This window comes from Bactrocera dorsalis, chromosome 1 (assembly GCF_023373825.1).
Source record: "Bactrocera dorsalis isolate Fly_Bdor chromosome 1, ASM2337382v1, whole genome shotgun sequence".
Taxonomy (NCBI): domain Eukaryota; kingdom Metazoa; phylum Arthropoda; class Insecta; order Diptera; family Tephritidae; genus Bactrocera; species Bactrocera dorsalis.
Genome location: NC_064303.1, coordinates 1061082 through 1081902, shown reverse-complemented (window position 1 = coordinate 1081902; position 20821 = coordinate 1061082). Strand labels below are relative to the sequence as shown.

Here is a 20821-nt window from a genome sequence, read left to right as displayed (position 1 = left end):
CAAGTAAGATCCTTACACTTTATTAATTACATTTCTGTCTTTTTTCTTTCAGGTAAGTTCCCGGAGCGCTTGGCATTTCGCATTGATTAATAGTTGTCAAATGTGTTAATGACGTATGTGGTATGTACATAACCGTGTGTATACGTGTGTGTGGAATTATAAAAGTGTAACAATTTTTTATGCGCTATTTGAACTTGGTGCACTGTTGGTTTGGGTACTGTCCCAAAACCCCTGGTTAACACACCCCAAAAACGTTAACTTCGGTTATACCGAAGGCTTTTAAATAAGTTTAAAAAATTTCATACCAGAACTTGATTCCGATTGTTCAGTTTGTATGTCAGCTATATGCTATAGTGGTCCGATCTCGGCCATTCCGACAAATGAGCAGCTTTTTGTGAAGGAAAAGACGTGTGCACAATTTCCGAACAAAATCTCGAAAAGTTAGGGACTAGTTCGCCTATATACAACAGTTCAGAAGGACATGGCTAAATCGACCCAGCTGATCACGCTGCTAATCCTTCGCTCCTTCTACGTCGATGCAGCGCTGCTAGCGTGATTGCCAAGCATTGAAGACGTCACGGAAAGCATTCTCTGGAATAGCCTTGAGAGCCGAGGTGCATGCTGTTTGGATCCCCTCTGTCGGGTCAAAATGCTTGCCTTTCATCTATCTTTTCAGGCAAGGAAACAAAAAAAAGTCCGATCAACCAAGGTCGATTGACCCTTCGTTTGAGGCTCTTGAGGACTTCCACGAAAAACTTGGCGTTGACGCTTTGTCCAGGAGAAACAAATACATACAAGTGTATAACTTATACGGTTTCCAATGTTTCCTTCAGGTGCTACAAATATCCTGGCAAACTTAATATTTAAACTCTGTTCGGGATATAAAAGAATAGTTTGTAATATTTTTTCTATTTCTGCACAATTTCATGCTTTTCAAAGCTAAAAATTAACTTACAATGAATGAAGTGAATATGTTACATAACAACAGATGTTCCGAGCCTTTTCGCGAAATAAAATATGATATATTTTAAGATTTTAAAGCAAAAAGTAACAAAACGCCATTTGGTTATTTCAAAGAGAGACTCGCATCACTCTAGATGCACGCCCAGAGTGAAAGTAAACTCCAATTATCCTTTCTTACATTTTCTTAATTTTCATTTTCTATTACAACAACACTTTAAAAAGGGGTTTCTATGAAAAAGCGCATCGAATTCGCACAGAAATTATGGCAGCAATTTATTTGTGTATGACAAGACAATTTAGCGAATATTGCCGAGCAGCAAGCCCCTGCCCCTAAGCGCTTCTGCTGTACTTTCACCCAACTTGAAGAATGAGAAAATATGTGTCGCATAATTTCGAGAGCGTGAAAGGGTTTAACTGCCTTTTGTTTATGCTCACAGCGCCACTAATAATTATGTCATGCAGCAAGAAATGCATTTCAAGACGCAACACCAACCTCGGGCATGTTCGGCAATTTCGCGCCACACTCATAATCCTTTCACGCTTGATTGGCGCAAATTGCACGGAATTTGAAATTTCGCAGCAAATTTTCGCACAAAATTTCTCAACCTTTCGGTTTCGATCTGCGAAATGAATATAAATTCGGCGCTCGGCTTTTGTTAGTAAATATGAATTATGCATTCACGAGCTGCGTGCAAATGGAGGGCTTTGTGCGCCGATTTGCGTGTAATTAAATATAATGCAATCTTCGGCGAGCGAGAATTTCGGAGATTCATGCTGCTGAGAAAATGGTGTGGCTTTGAGGAAAATAATTTCAATTAAATGCGAATTGTATGGCAGCTGTGCTTGCGGACTACTTTTAAGGCTGGTATTTTCTTAAGGATTTGTTTATATACATATACATACAAACTTGTATGTATGTGTGTCAATTTGTTGCTGCTTACCTGAATGAGTTTATCCATAATTGTTTATTAAACATGATTTGTGTTGTAGATTGTAGGCCAGCATTATTGCTGCAAATATTGCATTCAAATGTAATAATTTCAATTTTGGTTTATTTGTCTTAGCCTTAAGGATTTTTGTATGAAAAGATTTTTTACATCGTGCGCAACCCCTACTCCTTGATTGCTAAAGGCAATTTTTGATATTTGCATATGTCTTACCTAAGATACCACAAGGCAAATACATATGTATGTACATATATTATTCCCCATATTTATTTGTGGTTAAGCGAATTTTTATTGAAATTTCGCACAAAAGATGTAGAAAAAGGAAAGTTGCTGTTAGAACAGATACCCCTCTGTGAATCTATTGATTATATTTATTTTGTGGTTTTGAATTGAAAAGAATCAAAAAAGAAAAGAAAATTATAAAAAAGTAAGTATAATAAAAAAATTAAATAAATAGTAAAATTAATGAAGAGAAAATTGATAAAAAGTGAAAAAAAGTTCAAATGTTCAACATAAACCTTAATCATTTTGGATTAAAATAAATGCAACAATAGAAAAATGCATTTTAAATAGAATTTTATAATACTAAATTAATCCAAATTAATTTTTTCCCAAATATAAAATTTATAAAAAAAAATATTTAAAAATGTAACAAAATTCTATAAAAATACAAGAAATAACAATATGCTTTCAAGACAGTATAACAAGTATTCAAGCAAAAACTACCCTACATTTTCACACTTCCAACTCACCGTTTCTTTTCCAAGTCACCTTTTTTTGCTCAGCCTGCACGCCATTTCTCCTACTGTACCTTCAGAATTGATTGTGACACTTTGACATATGTAATTTTGGCAACTTTATTTGTCTTACAACAAAAGAGCAAAAATAATTGCAAATTCTCTAAGGCTATAATAAACACATGCGCCTGGCTACCTAGCACATGAGTCCTGCAAATGAAAATGTGTTGGATTTGCAATGCTTGTCAATACTTGGCAATTTGCGACGAAATTTATGCGGTCATGTTTTAATTTTTGTCGAGCAAATGTAAGGAAATATGATCAAAAGTATCAATAACATAAATAAAATAACAAAAAAGATGTTGCCAGCAAAATTTATCAGTTAAACAACAAAATATGAAAAAAAAAACCATAATCGATGCCCAAAATCGGTTTTTTGTAAAAATTTTGCTGCTGCTTTCCGAATTGCATTAGCTATGCAAGAGTATATGCTTTAGCCGAACATGACTTAACATAGGAACTAATTTAGAACACTCAGATATTTATTTATACATATAAAAAAAAAGTAACTGTTGGACTAAATTTCGGATATATCCTAATCCTCTTGAGGATGACAGCTAAACGTACCCATAATAAATAAGATAATAAGCAACGATATCAAACGATATATGCTTATATAATCCAGCACTTTTTTTTTGCCTTTCCACCACATTATTCATACATATTTACTTATATATTCACACGAATTTCGCCATCACGCCAATGGAGGAAACCAAAAAGGGGCAGTCAGTCGCTTTCCTTGTGTCTGTACAATTTGTCATATGTCCTGCGGCATGCCGCATGTGTGAATTGCGGAGCGCGCGCTGATGAGTCGAATCAATTCGGCGCGATTTGGTAAGCCAAGTTAACTGCCTATGCAACAGCGAAACTTGCAACCGCGCAGCAATTCGGCAATCAGGCAAATTGCCAAATTGCCATTTCTTGCAAATCGTATGAGATATCCGCAGGAAAAAGTAATCAATTTACTTCACGTCTGCTGAATCCCTGCCCGCGGGCCACAGCTCAAATTGACTTTATTGATTTAAAATTGCAGCAGCGAAAGTTTGCAGTTTACCTAAACAAGTATGGACGTAGATTTGGTGCAAAAATTGCAGTAGTCAGCGAAATTGTGGTTTTCAGCTGTCTATTAAGAGTCGAGGTCTAAAATTTCACTTGTGGGAGTTGAAAATTATTTCAGCAGTCACTTTAGCCAAATTTTTGGCTCAATGGGTATGTAAACAAGCAAAATTGCCGCATTTGGAACGAAGAGCAACCTGAAGAGATTCAAGAGCTGCCGTTTCATAAAACGGTTTGGTGTGGTTTGTGGGCCGGTGGAGTCATAACTTCATATTTCTTCAAAAATTATGTTTGTGAACACGTAACCGTCAATGGCGACCATTACCGTTCCATGATAGCCGACTATTTGATGCCTGAAATTGAAGCTCGTGATCTCGGCGTCATTTGGTTTCAATAAGATGTCGCCACTTCCTACACATCACATCAATCAATGGACTTATTAAAAGAGCGCTTCGGTGAGCAGATAATTTCACGTTTTGGCCACTAAGATCATGTAATATCACACTGTTTAGTAAAGTCTGAAACAATGCGGTCAACCCCTCTTCGATTAAGGGCTCGGAGGAAATGAAATGCTCAAACAAGTCATCGAAAATTGGACTTAACGGTTGAACCATCTGAGACATAGCCGCGGCCAACATTTGAAAGAGATAATCTTCAAAAAATAAATGAAAAAGAATGTTCTTTCGAATGATAAAAAAAAAAACAATCACCATTAAATTTGAAGTTTCTGTGTTTTCTTCTTTGAAAATGTAAGGAACCTCGAAATTAAACACCCTATATAATAAATATTAATAGAGTCTGACACACGTATTCAAATAAAAAATATAATATAATATGAGTTTCTCCAAAATCGTGCATTTCAAAATTAGTTCCATAAGTAAACACAGAAAGCTATGGAGCCCCCCAGGGCAGAATATTCATGCTTTTCTTTCTTTATTTGAAATATTAATTACTTAATACTAAAATTCAAGCGAAAATATTGCTAATATACTAAACAATCAGTTAGTCATTGCATAGTCATACTCAAAATTTTTTCAGCACTTTCGAAAATAAAAAAAATTCATAAAATGACTAAGTAATCTTAATATTTACATAATGTATTGAAAAGACCTCTAGCTGCTGGGCAACGTCTCAACGTGAAAGTGACGCCAATTATGACTAATGTACACAAAGGTCGTGTGGTCTTGACTTCATAATCCCTGTCATCGCTAAAATAAGCAACAACTAGACGTCAACTGGCTGTGCGATTTCACAGATTATCAACAAGGATTAGCAATTGTTTACAAATCAAGTGAAACGTTGAAGTGCAGTCGCTCCGTCAAAGAAACACGCGATTGATACAATTCGCATTGATTTACATATTCATTTTGTAACGAGGTGAGGAGGATTTGGCGGGCAGATGCGTGCTTTTCTTGTAAACAAATTTATAATTTTAGTAAAGTGCATCCTTGAAAAGCAAATTTTTTGGCGCAAATAAATACGGAACAAAATTTGTTTATGAAATACGAGAAATATTTGGAAACACATTTTATGGCGCTATTTATATTTATATTTGGGCTTTCTTTGCTACCTTCATATGTCCGAACGGCGCCTATGTATAATATAGTATTAATGAATAATGTTTTGATTAACATCACGATCTGTGCAATTGATGATGTTTATTCATTTATTTAATTATTTTGACTTTAAATAAGCGTTTTTGTTTTACCATGCAGTAGGTAAAATTAATTTCATATTAAAAAAAATAATTCCAGCGATCTTTATTTTAAAATCCAAGGACAGGATTATGGTGGTTGCGGAAACAATTTGAAGCTCAATCGATTAATTTTTTCCATCGTTTTCACTGTTTATGTCCACGGTGCATTGTCTTAGTGAAATAGCACATTCTTTTTCTTTAAAAGCGGCCGTTTTTGGCGATTTCGTCCTCCAAACGGTCCAATAACGCTATGAAATAGTCGCTATTGATTGTCCTTACTTTTTCAAAATGGTAACAGAAAATATTCTATGCGCGAAGCACCCACATTTCACAGAGCTTTCTCATACCCAAATATTCGTAAATGATATGATGTACACGTCCAGTTGATACTTATCTTTAGAGTGCCCGCTATACCGGCCAACTTCACATTTCATTCAAAAATTCTTTTGGACTTTTTTGATGTTTTCGTTGGTTACAACCTCTTTTAGGCGTCCAGTGCGTTCACTGTCTTCAGTGATTATTTCACCACGTCCAAACCTATCTTACTAATCTTTGTTGGTAGATTTTCCTGGGGTGGTGTTCGGAAACTCGTGATCAAGTCAAGTTTATGCTTCAACTGTATTTTTCCCCCTTTAGAATCAATATTTTAATAACAGGCGAAATTTCTTTTTATCCCTTTTCTCACAATAATAAAAGCTGCTTCATTCAAAATGATATAATTCTCAAACTAAAGATCCAACAACCGTCAAATTTATACATATGCCTTTTGAAGGTTAGGGCTAACTAAATTCATATAGATTTTATTCTAGTACCATTTATCTGTCAATCTGGAAACTTTTCAATTCACCTGTTAAGAAATTGTGGAAATTTCACGTTTTTTATACTATAAAATAAGCATTGCAAGTGTAAAATGAGTTTTCAAATTCAAATTTTCAGATTTCGATCGGTAATATACTAGTCTTATGTAGTTCATAATATATGTAAATGATCCTGCAGCTCAATTTATATTCTCAGAACCTCCAGGGTAGGCCATTTAAAGTTGACCCATTTGTTTCTAAAAAAAAAGAACAAAAGAAAACAATGTTTTTTGTTCATTTCAAAAATAATTTATTTTGGTCCAAGGGGATTTGTTTCAGCTAATATTTAAAAATTAGATCGCGTAAATGGGCACCTTTAGCTTTGACAGCTAAATGCACTCTTTTTTCGACATTTTCCATGACTTTGGCCAATGTTTCGGATGATATGGCGGCTGTTTCACGTCGAATGTTGGCTTTCAGTTGAGCTAAGGTCTTTGGCTTATTAGCGTATACCTTGGATTTCAAATAACCCCACAAATAAAAGTCTGGTGGCGTCAAATCTGGTGATCTCGGTGGCCAGTCAACATCACCATTTTTCGATATCAATCGCCCGGGGAAAAATGGTCGCAATAAATTGATTGTTGGTCGAGCTGTATGGCATGTAGCCCCGTCCTGTTGAAACCAGAAGTTATCCATGTCATTTTCGCGAATAATGGGTATCACAAAATCCGTTATCATGGCTCGATAACGCTCACCATTGACTGTTGTCGTGGCTCCATCATCGTCTTCGAAAAAATACGGTCCGATGATCATATTCGCGCAAACACCGCACCAAACTGTTACTTTTTGGTCGTAAAGAGGCTGTTCTTCAATTAATTGAGGATTTTCGGTGGCATAAAATCGGCAATTTTGCTTGTTTACGCCTCCATTCAACGAGAAATGTGCCTCGTCTGACATGATGAGTTTTCGCCAAAAGTCAAGTTCGTTTTCAGCCATTTCGATGGCCCATTTGCCAAAATTAAGGCGTCGCGGATAATAAGCTGGGTTTAGTTTTTGTGCCATTTGAATTTTATATGGAAACATCTTCAAATCTTTATGAATTATGCGTCGGAGAGTGGTGCGAGAGATGTCTAATTCCTGAGAGCGGCGATAACTCGATGTCGATGGAGTCTCCTCAATACTGGCTCGTACAGCTTCGATATTTTCATCAGAACGTCTTGTGCGTTGTCTGGATGCATGACTGGCATTACTGAGATTACCGGTGTTCACAAATTTTGCGTATAAAGACTTAATTGTGTTCTTAACTGGAGCACTTTTCACTTTATTTTTTTTGCGAAACGCACGTTGAGTTAACACAATTGAAAAGTTATTTTGAATATAAAGCTGAACAATTTCAGCGCGTTCTTTTGGAGTGTACTGTTCCATGGTATAAATTGTCTTCGAATGACGCTTCTAACGCGGTATGACATTAGCCGATTTGTCAGCGCTGTTAAAAGTTACAACGTTGCCAGATGGGTCAACTTTAAATGGCCTACCCTGTATTTTCTATAAGTTTCCCATGTTTTTTATTGAAAAAATACATACTCTCAGATGGGATCATGCTCTTTTTAAACAACAACTTTCGAAAATATCTCTGCAAATAAGAAGACTTTCATGGCAGTTCGATCTTAGTTATAAGTTTAGTTCAGGTAATGTATGTATCATGTATACATACACTCGGTCGGTACTAGTGATCTTGAAAAGAGAGTATATTAAAGAAATTTTCAAATAAAATTAATTTTTATAAGAAAACTAGGCAACAGAAGCTGTTTGGCGGAAACCAAATAGAAAGTGAATCGATTTTCCAACACAAACTAAAAAAAAAAAAACAAATAAGCCAAAATGTTCTTAGAAAGCTCTAGAACTAACAAAATAAGTAAAAGCAAAGAAACATAGAGAGTCAAAATCAATATCTAGAAACGTGTATTAATGCCCTCAGCTTCCCTGTAATTATTAGTCACTGAATGTGCGCACTAATCAACTAATACCTATGCTACTCGTGGCTAGTTCAAGAGCTTTTAATATGTACTTCATCTTCTTTTTATAGCTTTTCTTTTTGTTTGGCGCTAGGCAAAATTTCTTTTCAGCTTCCACGTATATTTAAATACATACATACATACGTATCCGCTCACAAACCAAATATCTGCAACAACAAACGAGTTGTAATTGTTTGTAGTTAAGCCGACAACTACTCGAGTGCATGAGATACTAAACAAAGCTACAACAACAAACACACGTGAATTTTTTATTTGAATTCTAATATTCGCACACTTCAAAAGCAATGCTGTTCCGAGTTTTTGTTGTTGTACCTAACTTTTTGGTTTAATTTTAGTGTTTTTGTTTGAACTTGTTGAAAATTATTCAAGTTTATTGACTTTGCACCGCTTAATCTGTAGCAACGAGCGGAAGAAAAGTGTGTGGAAGTTGTGGAGCTTGAATTTATGTTGAAGTTCAAGAAAATCGTAAAAAGAAACAGAAACTGGTCGAGATGCTGAGAGCTGATAAACAAACTAGTGTAGTATATTCGGCAGCTTTGTAGCTCCGACAATAATTGCTTACACCAGATTTAACATACATACATATCTATGTATATATAATATGCATGCACAGGTGCAAATTATATAACTTTCAATTACTTCTCCATTAGAGAAATTTGTACTTGCTTTGCACGATATTAGCCAGAGAGAATGAAAAACTCATATTTATGCACATGTGCAAAGTTTAGTGGCTTAAGGTTGTTGCCTCTTATATTTCGGTATTAAAAAAACATAAAAAAATATTATTGTTATAAGTTGCTTTATTTTTATTTTTTTTAATTTTGTCCATCTATACACTTTTGTATGCGTTGGAACCAATTTTCGAAACTCTTTTGCACTCAGATTGAGGTATCACCAAAACATGCCTTTTAAACGCTGCCTCTTCAGGTGTCAAGAAACGTTGACATCTTAGGTATGGAAATAAAAGAAATAATTCGACGATTCATTATCTTTAAATATGTCCTAGTCGCGTTTCGAAGCACTGCCATTTTAATTTTTTAACATTTACCTAGACCAATCAACAGAAGCTTTTTTAGGAGCTTTCAATCGCTCTCAGTCTCCGATATCCAGAGTGAACCATTTTGCAGTCAAATGTTCATGCAATACTTAGTGTATGCTGGTCCCACTTATACTTATAGTTATCGTGATCTCACGAAAGGTCGCATGAGGATTTTGTAATATCTATCTTTGCACAGCATCAATAGTTTCCGGAACAACAACTGATTTTGGACCACCTTCGCGAAATACATCTTGGTGAGATCTACAATCTCGATTCGATTCACCTTAAAAACGAAATACACTGGTCCTTGATGGAGCTGCATCGCCAAGAATTGTATTAAGTTCATCGATGCAATGTTGCGGAGTTAACCACATCGAAAGTTATATAATCATGCGAAAATGTTCGCAATTTAATTGCATTTTTCGGACAAGATGAATATTTTATGTCACTGTAAACAGCACAAATAGCACTCGTATGTCAAAACGTTCTGAGTATTAATGACATTAAAAATGTTAAACTTTACGATAAAGATGTGAGTTGCCTGATTGCAACGCTAGAGTTGCCAAATCGCCACTATCTTATCATAAATCAAAATTTTATCAAGTTCTTCGATCATGATCTACGAGTATATTTTTTGGCTTTTGAATTTTAGATAATCACGGCAACGAGATCAAGTGAATTCAAAACTAATCACCGGTTATTAAAGTACTTTAAATTCTGTAAATTTATATTATTTTTATTTATTTATTAACAGAATCACAAAATGCTCGTGTTTTCTGACTTGCAAGTGGAAACAAACCCTTAAATAGCCTTCTCATTAAAATTTGCAGGTATATTTACGGACATATGTACTTATACATATATGGTATATTTTAACCTCCAAAACCTCCGTGGGTAAGAAATGTTCTCTATATAATCCACGGTTAGTTCTTTGGAGGAAAAAGGAAGGTCCTGAAGATACCACTAGACTTAATGTGCTTCTGTTAGGTAAATCATTTGCCACTAGTACATAGTATTTAATTTTCGCGTCTATACTATATTCGTAAAGATCTCGTGCTCCGCAAAAGACACATTCAATCCTTGCTTTGCATGGTTATTCGCTTTGTAGTCCCACCATGTGGAATTATCACTTATTTATATTTAAAACGTGAGTCAAAGGTCAAATGCATTTATTTATAAACTTGTTAATTTTTACTGTTTACTGTTATTGCTCCACACTTGTCGTGGCGCTACTGCCACAATCTCTCCTGCGCACCGTCTGCCACATTATATTGCTCTGCAATAAATATTGCATAAATTTGATGGACTCTTCATTTCATGCGCTCTTTTTTTGCTCTGCATATCTGCATTGTTATTCGTTGCGTTTCGCATTTACGTGTTCATTAACTCCTTTGCTCGCACTCACACACACATGTATACATAAGCAATGTGTTGTTGACAGATCAGTGTTCTCCGGGCTGCGCCATTTTTCTGCAATTCTTCATTGATTCAATAAAAATGTAAATTAAATTGAAAATCGTTGCAAAAGGTTATCGGTCCCGCTAAAAACAACAACACTTAGCGCTTAAATGCGCGAGTTAAAGTGCAAATTATTTAGTTTAAGTAATTGCTGGCTGAGGCAGTTGTGGGATTTAGGTTGCGCAATAAATTTTGCATAATTTATTTTTTAGATTTGTTTTATAGATTTATGTTCTCCGCATTAGTACCAAACTGCGCTACTGTCATATCTAAGAAATTTTTCAATTTAACTCTTGTCCCACTTTCTAATTTCGCCAGCAACGCTTTACAATACTCTGTACCGCCATATGTTTGTATTTCTCCGTCGTCCGCCTGCGATATGTCATCACGTCTAAAAACATGCATTATATTTTTATTGCGCACCTGACTGTTTTAGAAAATTTGCATAATTTAATTACTTACGTACTTTTTCACCTCTATACCTTTAGTCATTACCGGCGCGTTCGTGCTTCATGTTGGACTGACATCACTTATGAGTCTGCAGCGGTACGCTGTGACTGCAGAGACATCACGGCTCCATGAGCACATGACATCAGCGGGTGTAACGGCGGATTGTTCAAACTAAAAATGGGTTAAATACAAATTGTTTTTTATTTTCGTTTTTCAACAATATTTTATTCTCGCTGTTAGTCATAATTCAGCGCGTACTCATTACGGTACTCAGCGTAATGTAGAAAGCGTCTTTGGCTATTGTGCGGTTGAATTTGATTATTTTTTAGCTTATTTGTTTTAATTATTTGTTATTATTATTTATAGCGTTGTCGCAAATTGTCAATTACTGTGTCTCTAATGCGCAGACAATTGCAAATTTATTCACGATTCTCCTTGAAGCGGCTTTGCAATAGATTTTTTAGTCACATTTTGACTAAATTGTGTGACCGCTAGTGCAATTTGTGTTTTGCACGCTATAATTACTTATTGATTTGCGAATAATTTTGTTAGTGCGGTGCTTGCATCATTCTCAGGTATCTTTAAGTTGGACCTGATTCATGCTGTTTCTGATTCATCTGATTATGGATAAAGAATTAATAAGCGGTATGTTTCTAAACCAGAAATGTTCAGTACGATTGAGTGAAGTTCAAAATTCGAAATACCTTCTGATCAAATATAAACCGGACTATTTCTTTATGTATTTATGACACAATGCAATCAGTGAAGGTCGTGGAGTCATCGAAAACTTGCCTCACGCAAGTCGTTCATCGCAAAAGTTAAAGAGTCAGTGCTTGAAAGTCATCGCGTTGGTACTAAAGGGATAGCAGAGGATCTCAACATCTCTTTTGGATCACCTCAACACATTTTGGTTAATGTTTTTTTTTTGGTTAAAGTTTTGCTTAAAAGTTTGGTTAATGTTTTGGTTATAAATCAGAGTTTATTAATAAGATGTCGAAACTGTCCATTAATCTCGCAAATGTCTCTCCACAAGTGAGTCAAAACCGATAAAACTAAAATTCAGCCGAGTATTACAAATAATAAGAATATGGAAAATTGGATTAAGTGTTGCCACCTTTGCATTAACTCAGAAACTTATTTTGAAGGCTATAATACATATTTGTGTTTAAATAAGTATGTGAAAATGTAGTTTTTTCCAGTCCGGGCCAAATTTGATCAGACGATATTACTTGCAAGCTCTTTTGATTTCGCTCCAGTGAAACAATTTTCTTCAATGTCATCATTATACTCATATTCATTATTAATATACAAACATACGAATGTATGTATATAGTTTGTCCAACTTTTCTGTAATCCTAGCAAACAATGCCCATCTGACTGCATTTCACTTCACTTACATAACAGAAATCTAACTTGTATCTAACATACCTATGTATGTATTGGTGTACCTGGTTACATTTTGTTGCACGTTGGCCTAGTTCTGAAGTTTTGCAAACTTATTTTATTTCAGTTCTCCTTTTTGTAGCACATCTGTTGGGACATAGTTTACATTTTCCCTTATTGCTGATGCTGTCCATAGTTGACACAGATTATTAGAGTTGCCATGACGTTTAAAAAATGAACATTTGAGAACTTAAGACCAACAAAAAGTAGCGAAGGATATAAAGAGATCTCTATCGGGTAATTTGTATGACATCATTCTTAATAAGGCATGGTAAATCTTATTTGCCTTGAGCAAGTGCTCTTGGAATTTCAGTTTGGAGTCTAATATTGCCCCTAAATGCTTCAATTGTGGCTATGAAGTAATTGCACACTCTCCTATAGTGAGAGTTATATTTTTCTCAATTTTCCTGGTGCTTATGAGCAATACTTTTGTTTTCTGTTGAGCCAGTTCCAAACTCATGGTAGAAAACCATTGGCGCAGACCATTTGTGCATTCATCACATTTATTTTGGAGGTCATCAAGTTCTTTAGCTCCAGCTACCTCCTCAAGATCGTCCGCGTATGCGATTAGCTTAAGGTTTTTTGGTTGTGGAATTCTTAGCAGCCCATCATACCCGACATTCCATAAAAAAGGGTCTAATACTGAATTCGCTTGTGAGCTGATATATTCAAACATATAGTAAAGACAAGACACATAGAAAGAAATAAGTGATATTTAATTTTCCGTAAAAAACACCTCATACTCGTATATGTAGTACAAAGATACATAAACATGATGGACCATCAAAGCTACAAAGTCAAGGCAAAACCGCAGAAAATGCTCGATGGCCATATCTCAAAACAAAAAATCGCTTTAAAACTCGCCTTCCATCAGTCAAAACGCTGCGGATTAACCGCATTGTTAGAAAATTGAAGAAAGGGCCACACTACAAACAATTCATCCATATATGCACATATGTACATATTTAAGTATATATATAATATTTCATATTTAAGGTGAAGGTATTTTGAAAGTGGAGAACACACATGTGAGAGCTGTCATTAGCAACACAATAAGCGATTTTAAGAGTAAATGTGAAATAAAAGATTACGCTCATAAACCACACGCGGCTCAGAAATGATGTATGAAGGAATCGGTAAACTCATATTAGTACGATTAGACATAAAAATGCAATTTTACAAATGAAATGCGAGACGCAGAAAAAGGTTTGGTCAAATTGAGCTGTGCTGAGCTGCGGGTGTTTGCTTGCCACCCTCAGGTTTGCACTTGTAATAACTAAAGTGTAAATCAACATGCGCATATACTATTATATATATGTGTTTGTATATATGTATACCTGAACTTTCACTTCTTTGGCTTATCGCAGCGATTTGGCCGACTTTGCGTGCCATTGCACTCCGCCGACACACCTTCGCCTAAGCAATCATTACCTAATAGCAACGAAAATAAAACGTCATAGCAACATGCCGTTGTTCCACGTACTATGGAATCTCATGTGCTTCAACCCCGGGGTGGTTCGAGAAAGCTCCATTAGCTATGCACCCTAAGCTAAGTTTGATGAATGTTGCCGCCGTTTTCCGCTGTTGTAATAAATGAATTGCAACTTTAAGCGCAACAAAAGCAACACCAACATTATTTCATTGCATTGCAATTTGAGACGACCGAAAAATGCGACCCAATTACCCTTCGCAGCACGAAGGAAGGTGGTGCAAAGTGCTACAAAGCACAGCACCAGCACTTTTTTTTAGCCCAAAAGGGGTTGTTTACTGTTTAGCCGCCCGCCCACACACACCCTGCACTGCTCAGCCCAGCCTTGCTGCACTATGTTGACTTTAGCAGCCGCGATAAGATTTTAATCGCCACGTCACGTCACTGGCGCTGCCGGAGTTCATTTGTTTCGCAGCCAAAAAAGGTTAAGCATTCCGCACAAAAAGTCAATAATCACCCGCGATTGCCAAGGCTTCGGCCGCGCAATTGTACGCCCCTCATGCACACACCCACTACCATCAGTCATTCTGCTCTTCCGAGGCAATAATCGTAATTTGTTGCATGGAGTGCAATTAATTTGGTCACCGAATGCCGGACACGAGCTACAATTACAACAGAGGCATTTAGTGAGGGTCGCTTGACCACCAACAACCACAGCACTTGCTTCATTTACGGTAATACGACACCGTTTCCGTTGGTCAACCGCTATTTGCCACAATTTGTTGCTACATTTTGTTTTCACTTTTTGCACGCCTCAGTTTCCGTTAGCGTTGCAATAATTTCTAATTTGTAAATCAATGAACACAAATAAAAGTGGTCCGGTTAAGCAAAGTGGCGCATTTGGCAGCATTTTATATTAGCAGGGTTTAGGGTTACTACAAATTTTATGAGGGTTCATTATACTCAAAGTGGTTGGATTTAAAACTAATTAAGCACAAAGTCCTAAAAGTTGATTGAGTACAGAATTTCTAAAGAATGATAATCAGAAGTGGCCTTGTCTGGGCTATAAGGCGGGTGAAGCAAATCTTCTCTATTTTTAACCGATCTTGAAAAATAAGGCCGAACGTTGTCATGATGAAGACATTTAGCCTCGTGCTTACTCGCAAATTCCGGTCGATTTTTGACAATCGTTCGCTTTGATAAGTTGTTGCTGGTAGCGTTCTCCATTAATTGTTTTAACCGGTTTTAGAAGCACAGAATATATATCACGCACTTCTGATTCCACTAAATACAAAGCATTACATTGGAGTGTTGAATAATTGGCTTTACCGTCGATTCGGCTGTTCAGGTTTCACATATGATTTTTTGAATTTTAGATTATCATATTGCATCGTATTGGAAAGATCATACAGTACGAATATAATGGAAAACAATTGAAATCCCTATCACTTCTTCTCATTGTTTGGCACAACAACTGTAGATGGGTCTAGGCCTAAAACACAAAACTTCACCTGTTTCCTCTATCTTTTGCGAAGTCACACAATTTGTACATACATATATCCAAGTGTAGACAGACCGCTATGCACTGGGTCCTTCCCCTGCGATGCTTAGGCGCCCTTGCTTCCGATGTCCATCCATGGCTCTCGAATCGAAAGAGCTTTTCGATGAAGTATCGTCTTCCATGCGAACGACTAGGCGTAACAAGCGCGTTTGTTGGATTTTTGCGCTCAACTATATCCATGTCACCGTGGAGCTTATACACTTCGTGGTTCCAACTTCTTCGATATCCAAGGCTCAGACGGACAGCTATAAAGATCTTGCAAAGAATAGTTCTCTCGACTGCTTACTTACTCATCTCGGTTCGTCATCATCCATGTTAATGCGCCGTATAACAGAAGGGGAATAATGAGATACTTATAGATATAGACAAAGACAGTGACATCGTTCCCAAGAAGAGAGGAATCTTTTTTCGTAGTCACAGGTACCTTTTGTTACCCCTGTTCACCGATCGCTCTTTCGCTTTCGCTTCTTTTTCTAGACTGGTAAAAGCAGCGCTGATGGCTCAGTAGCTTTGTACTTTTAGAGTACATACTGGCACTGCGGTTCAGCTTAACGGTACGTATATATGACTTTTTCCAGCATTATAATGAATAGTACTCACCAGAAGAAATGAACCTGTCAAAAACGCCGTCTGTAATCGAAGGCCTCGGAAAGGTCCATTCCGATTTAGACAGAGGTGATGGCTATGCCCAAGGTCATTTAATATGAGTTTCATAGGAATATCAAATTTAGATATGGCTTCGAATGGACAACTTTTTAATCCGTATCAGGATGGGTTTTAAGTAGTAAATAGCTTTAATTTATAACTCCACCTGTTAAATAAATATCTAAATTTATGGACCATGTACGTAATTAAAATTTCATTAATAAATACCTCAGCCACAAACTGAAAAAGTAATAAATTTTGGATTGCCATTCAGTGGCGCGACGACAAAAGCAAATCAAAAATCAAATTATACCCAAGCCACTGTGCAGTGGCTGAAATTAATTTTTGCACATTAAAACACATTTTATTGCGCACCCACTTTGCATGGCAAGCTTTGGCTTTGCACTATTGCAAAATGCCCGGCGATGAGCAATAAAATATCTGCTGTGTTGAGGCCCCAAAGTGCTACTGCAAATTTTGCGTCGGATCGAAATTGGATGTGCCGATGTAAAGTGCCAACGAAATAGTTGTTGTTTTTATCTGCGCGGCACGCGTGGTCATCATTAACAGTTGCAATTTATTTGCAGGGATTTACATGCATTGACAGCGCATCAACGCGACCGCTGTGCGCGCTGGGCGTGTAGACGGTCATCGATGATTATGGCGGAGTCACGTGTGAGCTAACATGAACGAGGGGGCCGCATGTTTTACATTATTATTTTCTAGATTTTTGCTTCACTTGAAATTTCCCATTGACTTGCGTTCTAATTTTAGGCGCTTTCGGCACTTCGCAGTTTTCAGCGGACGCCACACATAAAAATCGCAGGCTCGCGCAGTTCGGCCATTTTCGCACGATTTGGTTAATTTCGCATTTCGCTCGGCAGCAGCGCCTCATTAGCACCAGCGTTGTTGGCTGCGTGCGGCGTTGGTGTTGGCGGCCGCACGTTTGCTGTCAGCAGCCAAGTGTTGTTGTTGTCTATACATGCAACATTATGTTCAACAAAGTATATTGCATAATTTTTAATGGTTAGCGAAAATTTATTTTTCCGGGTTTGCACAAGTGGTGGACCAGCACGTCGTTCAGTGGCAGTCTAAACGAATTCTGTGGAGCTATTTGCGCTTATAAATATTACGTTGAAATGCATCAAGTGCGTGGCTTATGCCGCATGCCACATGTCTGCACCTTGTCTGCCACATCTAGGTTGAGTTCGGAAGATTGATGACGTTTTGTCACATGCCGGTGTTTCTAGCCACTAAAAGCCAACTGAAAATATTAAAATGAAAACGGCCGAAATTGCAGCTGAAAAGAGGCGAAATTTGCTGCTTCGAGTGTATCTCGTTTGAGCAAAAAAATACTATTTATGATTTTTTTAGTATTTTTCAATAGTTCTTCGCCAACATAAATGCATATGTGTTGGTTAAGCAAACCATTGCTTTAACAAAATTCACTTCCTTTCAAACGAGCGTACATTTCGTGTTATTTTCGTACGCTAAGGGCGCAGATGTTGCACATGTTGCATGCAAAAAATATGTTTCGCCATAAAAATTGAATTCTTGGAGCTGGCTAGATCTACATATGGAATTCCTGATTTTTTTCCTAGTGTCCGGTACGAAACATATTTTATTTTCTACTGCATTCATATACTACAGTCATAGTTTGCAGCTTTTAATCGGACGAAACGTGAATTCCAACGTAAATTTAATAAATGAATCTGAATTAAAATAAAATTTGAATGATTGCATTTAAATAAATTAAGTAATTTCTATATAAATTAAAATTAGTTTACAAAAATGTATCTTTTTAGTAATATGAAACGTCATATCGAATTTTGAATACACTAGAGCCACTAAGAATAAATGTGATATATATATATTCTCAAAGAGTACACTCATCAGTTACATTTAGAGAAATTATTGCTTAATATAGAAAAAATACTTATGATTTTCATGTATGTATGTCCTTAGATCCATGATTCCAAATAGGGATCACATCGCTTCGCTAACACCCAGCAGAATATTGGACTTTATCAATATGCTGGGTCTATATGAGTCTTTGTGATTTAGGAGAGGGCACAGTAGACCCAAGGTCGCGGTGCAATCCTCATGTAATAATCTAATCAATAATATTTGGCTTGTTGAAGGTCTTTTTTAAGTCTTCAACAATAATCGGCTAACATTCCTGCACTCCACTTCTCATAATAGTCCTCCATTAAGGGGTTACATGGGTTTCACAGTTTCAAGAAAAAAAATCTTTTTATTGTATTATTTAATTCAATAACACTTCTAGAATATTGTCTTAAATGCTTAAAATAAAAAAAAATCAATATTTTGAAAATTCTAACTGTATGTAACCACTTAAGGGAATGCCCTGATGGAAACAGTCATCTTATTCGCCACTCACAGCATCCGAATTCGCCAGAAAGAAATTCAAATGAGCATCCATCATATGCATCTATGTATATATGTTTAAGGACCTATTGCACCCTAAAGCTTTATATGGCATTATAAGTTCATTTATTAAGTCTTTGTAATTATGTAAGTAGATTTATAAAATTTACTATTAAAGGTTTTAAAATTTTCCGGTTATTACAGGTTGAAGGAGAGCGTAAAGCAGTATTAATGTTGTACCGAAATATCTTGATAGCGTTAAGTTGGTGATATGGAAATTTCATATTTTTGGAATATGCTACATTTAATTATTTTAAAAATGTTTTTTTTTTTAGTGGAATTGCTTTTCGCAGTTGCATTTAAACACTTAGCCACACCCACTGGACTTTATTCGCGCGAGGGTGTTATCACCACACATACATACATACACTGTCACTAAAAAAACCGAATATTTTAGTCATTCACAGGCAGCTTTCGCTTTAATTACAGCGCCAATGGCGTCTAAAGTGTCAAAAGTGACAGATAAAGTGCCCACAGCGTTAGGGGTGAAAGCCGGACTGAGAGTTACTTATGTTTTCCTAGTTACGTAGCAAATATTTAAATAAATTTTGGATTGTCCTTACAGCAAATGCTTGCGTGATGGAGCGGAAGCGTCAGTTGTTGCATATTATGTATGAATCAGTGCACACTGTGTTGGGGCAAGTGACAAAAATTAAAAAAGATTTTATTTGAGATTTTCTTTCTATGTGGTTATAGTGGAGTGTTATATTACTTTAACTTACTTTAACTTATTTAATGCGATAAAATTGAAAGTTAACGCATCGAGTTGTGAAAGTCCCTATAAGAGCAGGACGCGCTTCGTCAACCCTTCTAATGAAGCTAAAGCTTCTATTCTTCTATTAACTTATACATGAAGTGAACATGAAGTCTAACGTCACGGCGATCTGACTTGGCTACTTTATTAACAATCATAGCTATATATTGGGTAGTCGAAAAAGTCTTTTCGTATTTCTAATCAAATTTCAATGAAGCTTAAAATCTCACCTTTCCAATTCTATATATTATGACACAATTTGATTGACAGCACTGGAGATATACGACTGCAACGACATCCAATTAATACGAAAAGACTTTTTCGACCAGCCATTTTTATATTTATAACCTGTATTTATGTTAGTTTAGGCAGCTGATCCCTTTCATAGACTGTTATTAATAGCCTTCAGTCAAGGGACAAATAAAATGTTGAGCGAATTCCAGTTCTTTAACAAAAATCTTGGAAATCCTGTCTCGAATAGTCTAAAGAAAGCCACCATTTTGTCCAATGCTTTCCCTGCAACTAACGTTCTTACAGCTTTATTCCCTCATTTACTTTCCAACAAAACTTATATTAACTCTGAGTATCTTTCACTTATTGCATATTAATCAACTAATATAATCCTATAATGCAATCGCAAGCCGATTTAATAGCATTTATTTGAATTTGATCAGCACGGCTTCCCACGAAATCCCTTTCCCAAACCACTCACTCAGTCACGTCAATCAGCTAATCAATCCAGTTGTTAGGTTAGCTCCCACAATCCTTGCCAACCAGCAGCCTGACACACTTTTCCTACAAACACACACACACACATGCAATTTTATATGCCGTGCTTACATAAGCTTAGCAGTGCAAGTGCGCCAGCCAATTTTCCTTCCTTTCGCGCATCTAAATGGAGCCATTACTGCAGTTCATCGTTGGCTGACGCTGGCGCTGGCTTTGCGATGACATAATCTGACTCAATAATCATACCTACCACACGCACACACGGGCGGTGTATGTTACCTACTTAGAGAGAAGTTTGTTGAGCTTAAAAAAAAGTTAATAAGCATGCTTATGTGTATGTGCGTATATATGTGTGCCCCACAGATGTATGTACATATAGTGAGAGTTATTGCCTTAACTTTTCAACTTGTTCTCGCAGAATTTTTATTACCTTTATACACAAACGCGTGGTATGTACATACATATATTTATAAGTATCTGCATATACTCTCATATATTAGTAATGCAGCAGAAACAATAACAACACTATTCTGCTGCATGTTCATGTTGCAAGCAAGAATTCTGTCAATCACA

General features: G+C 36.4%; 2 protein-coding genes and 1 long non-coding RNA gene across 5 annotated transcripts in view; 2 read left to right on the top strand and 1 right to left on the bottom strand.

Annotated features, from left to right (window-relative positions):
- Nucleotides 1-20821, top strand: part of LOC105232266 (40S ribosomal protein S8) — a 366487-nt gene that overhangs the window by 260483 nt on the left and 85183 nt on the right. The window lies entirely within an intron of this gene.
- The window catches only part of LOC105232275 (centaurin-gamma-1A), a 267016-nt gene that overhangs the window by 175787 nt on the left and 70408 nt on the right, over nucleotides 1-20821 (top strand). The gene's annotated exons all lie outside the window — the stretch shown is intronic.
- Nucleotides 10484-13626, bottom strand: LOC125776301 (uncharacterized). Its single transcript, XR_007421619.1, has 2 exons — nucleotides 11252-13626; nucleotides 10484-11180 (listed from the first exon to the last, which is right to left on the bottom strand). It is a non-coding gene; the product is annotated as an uncharacterized LOC125776301 (long non-coding RNA).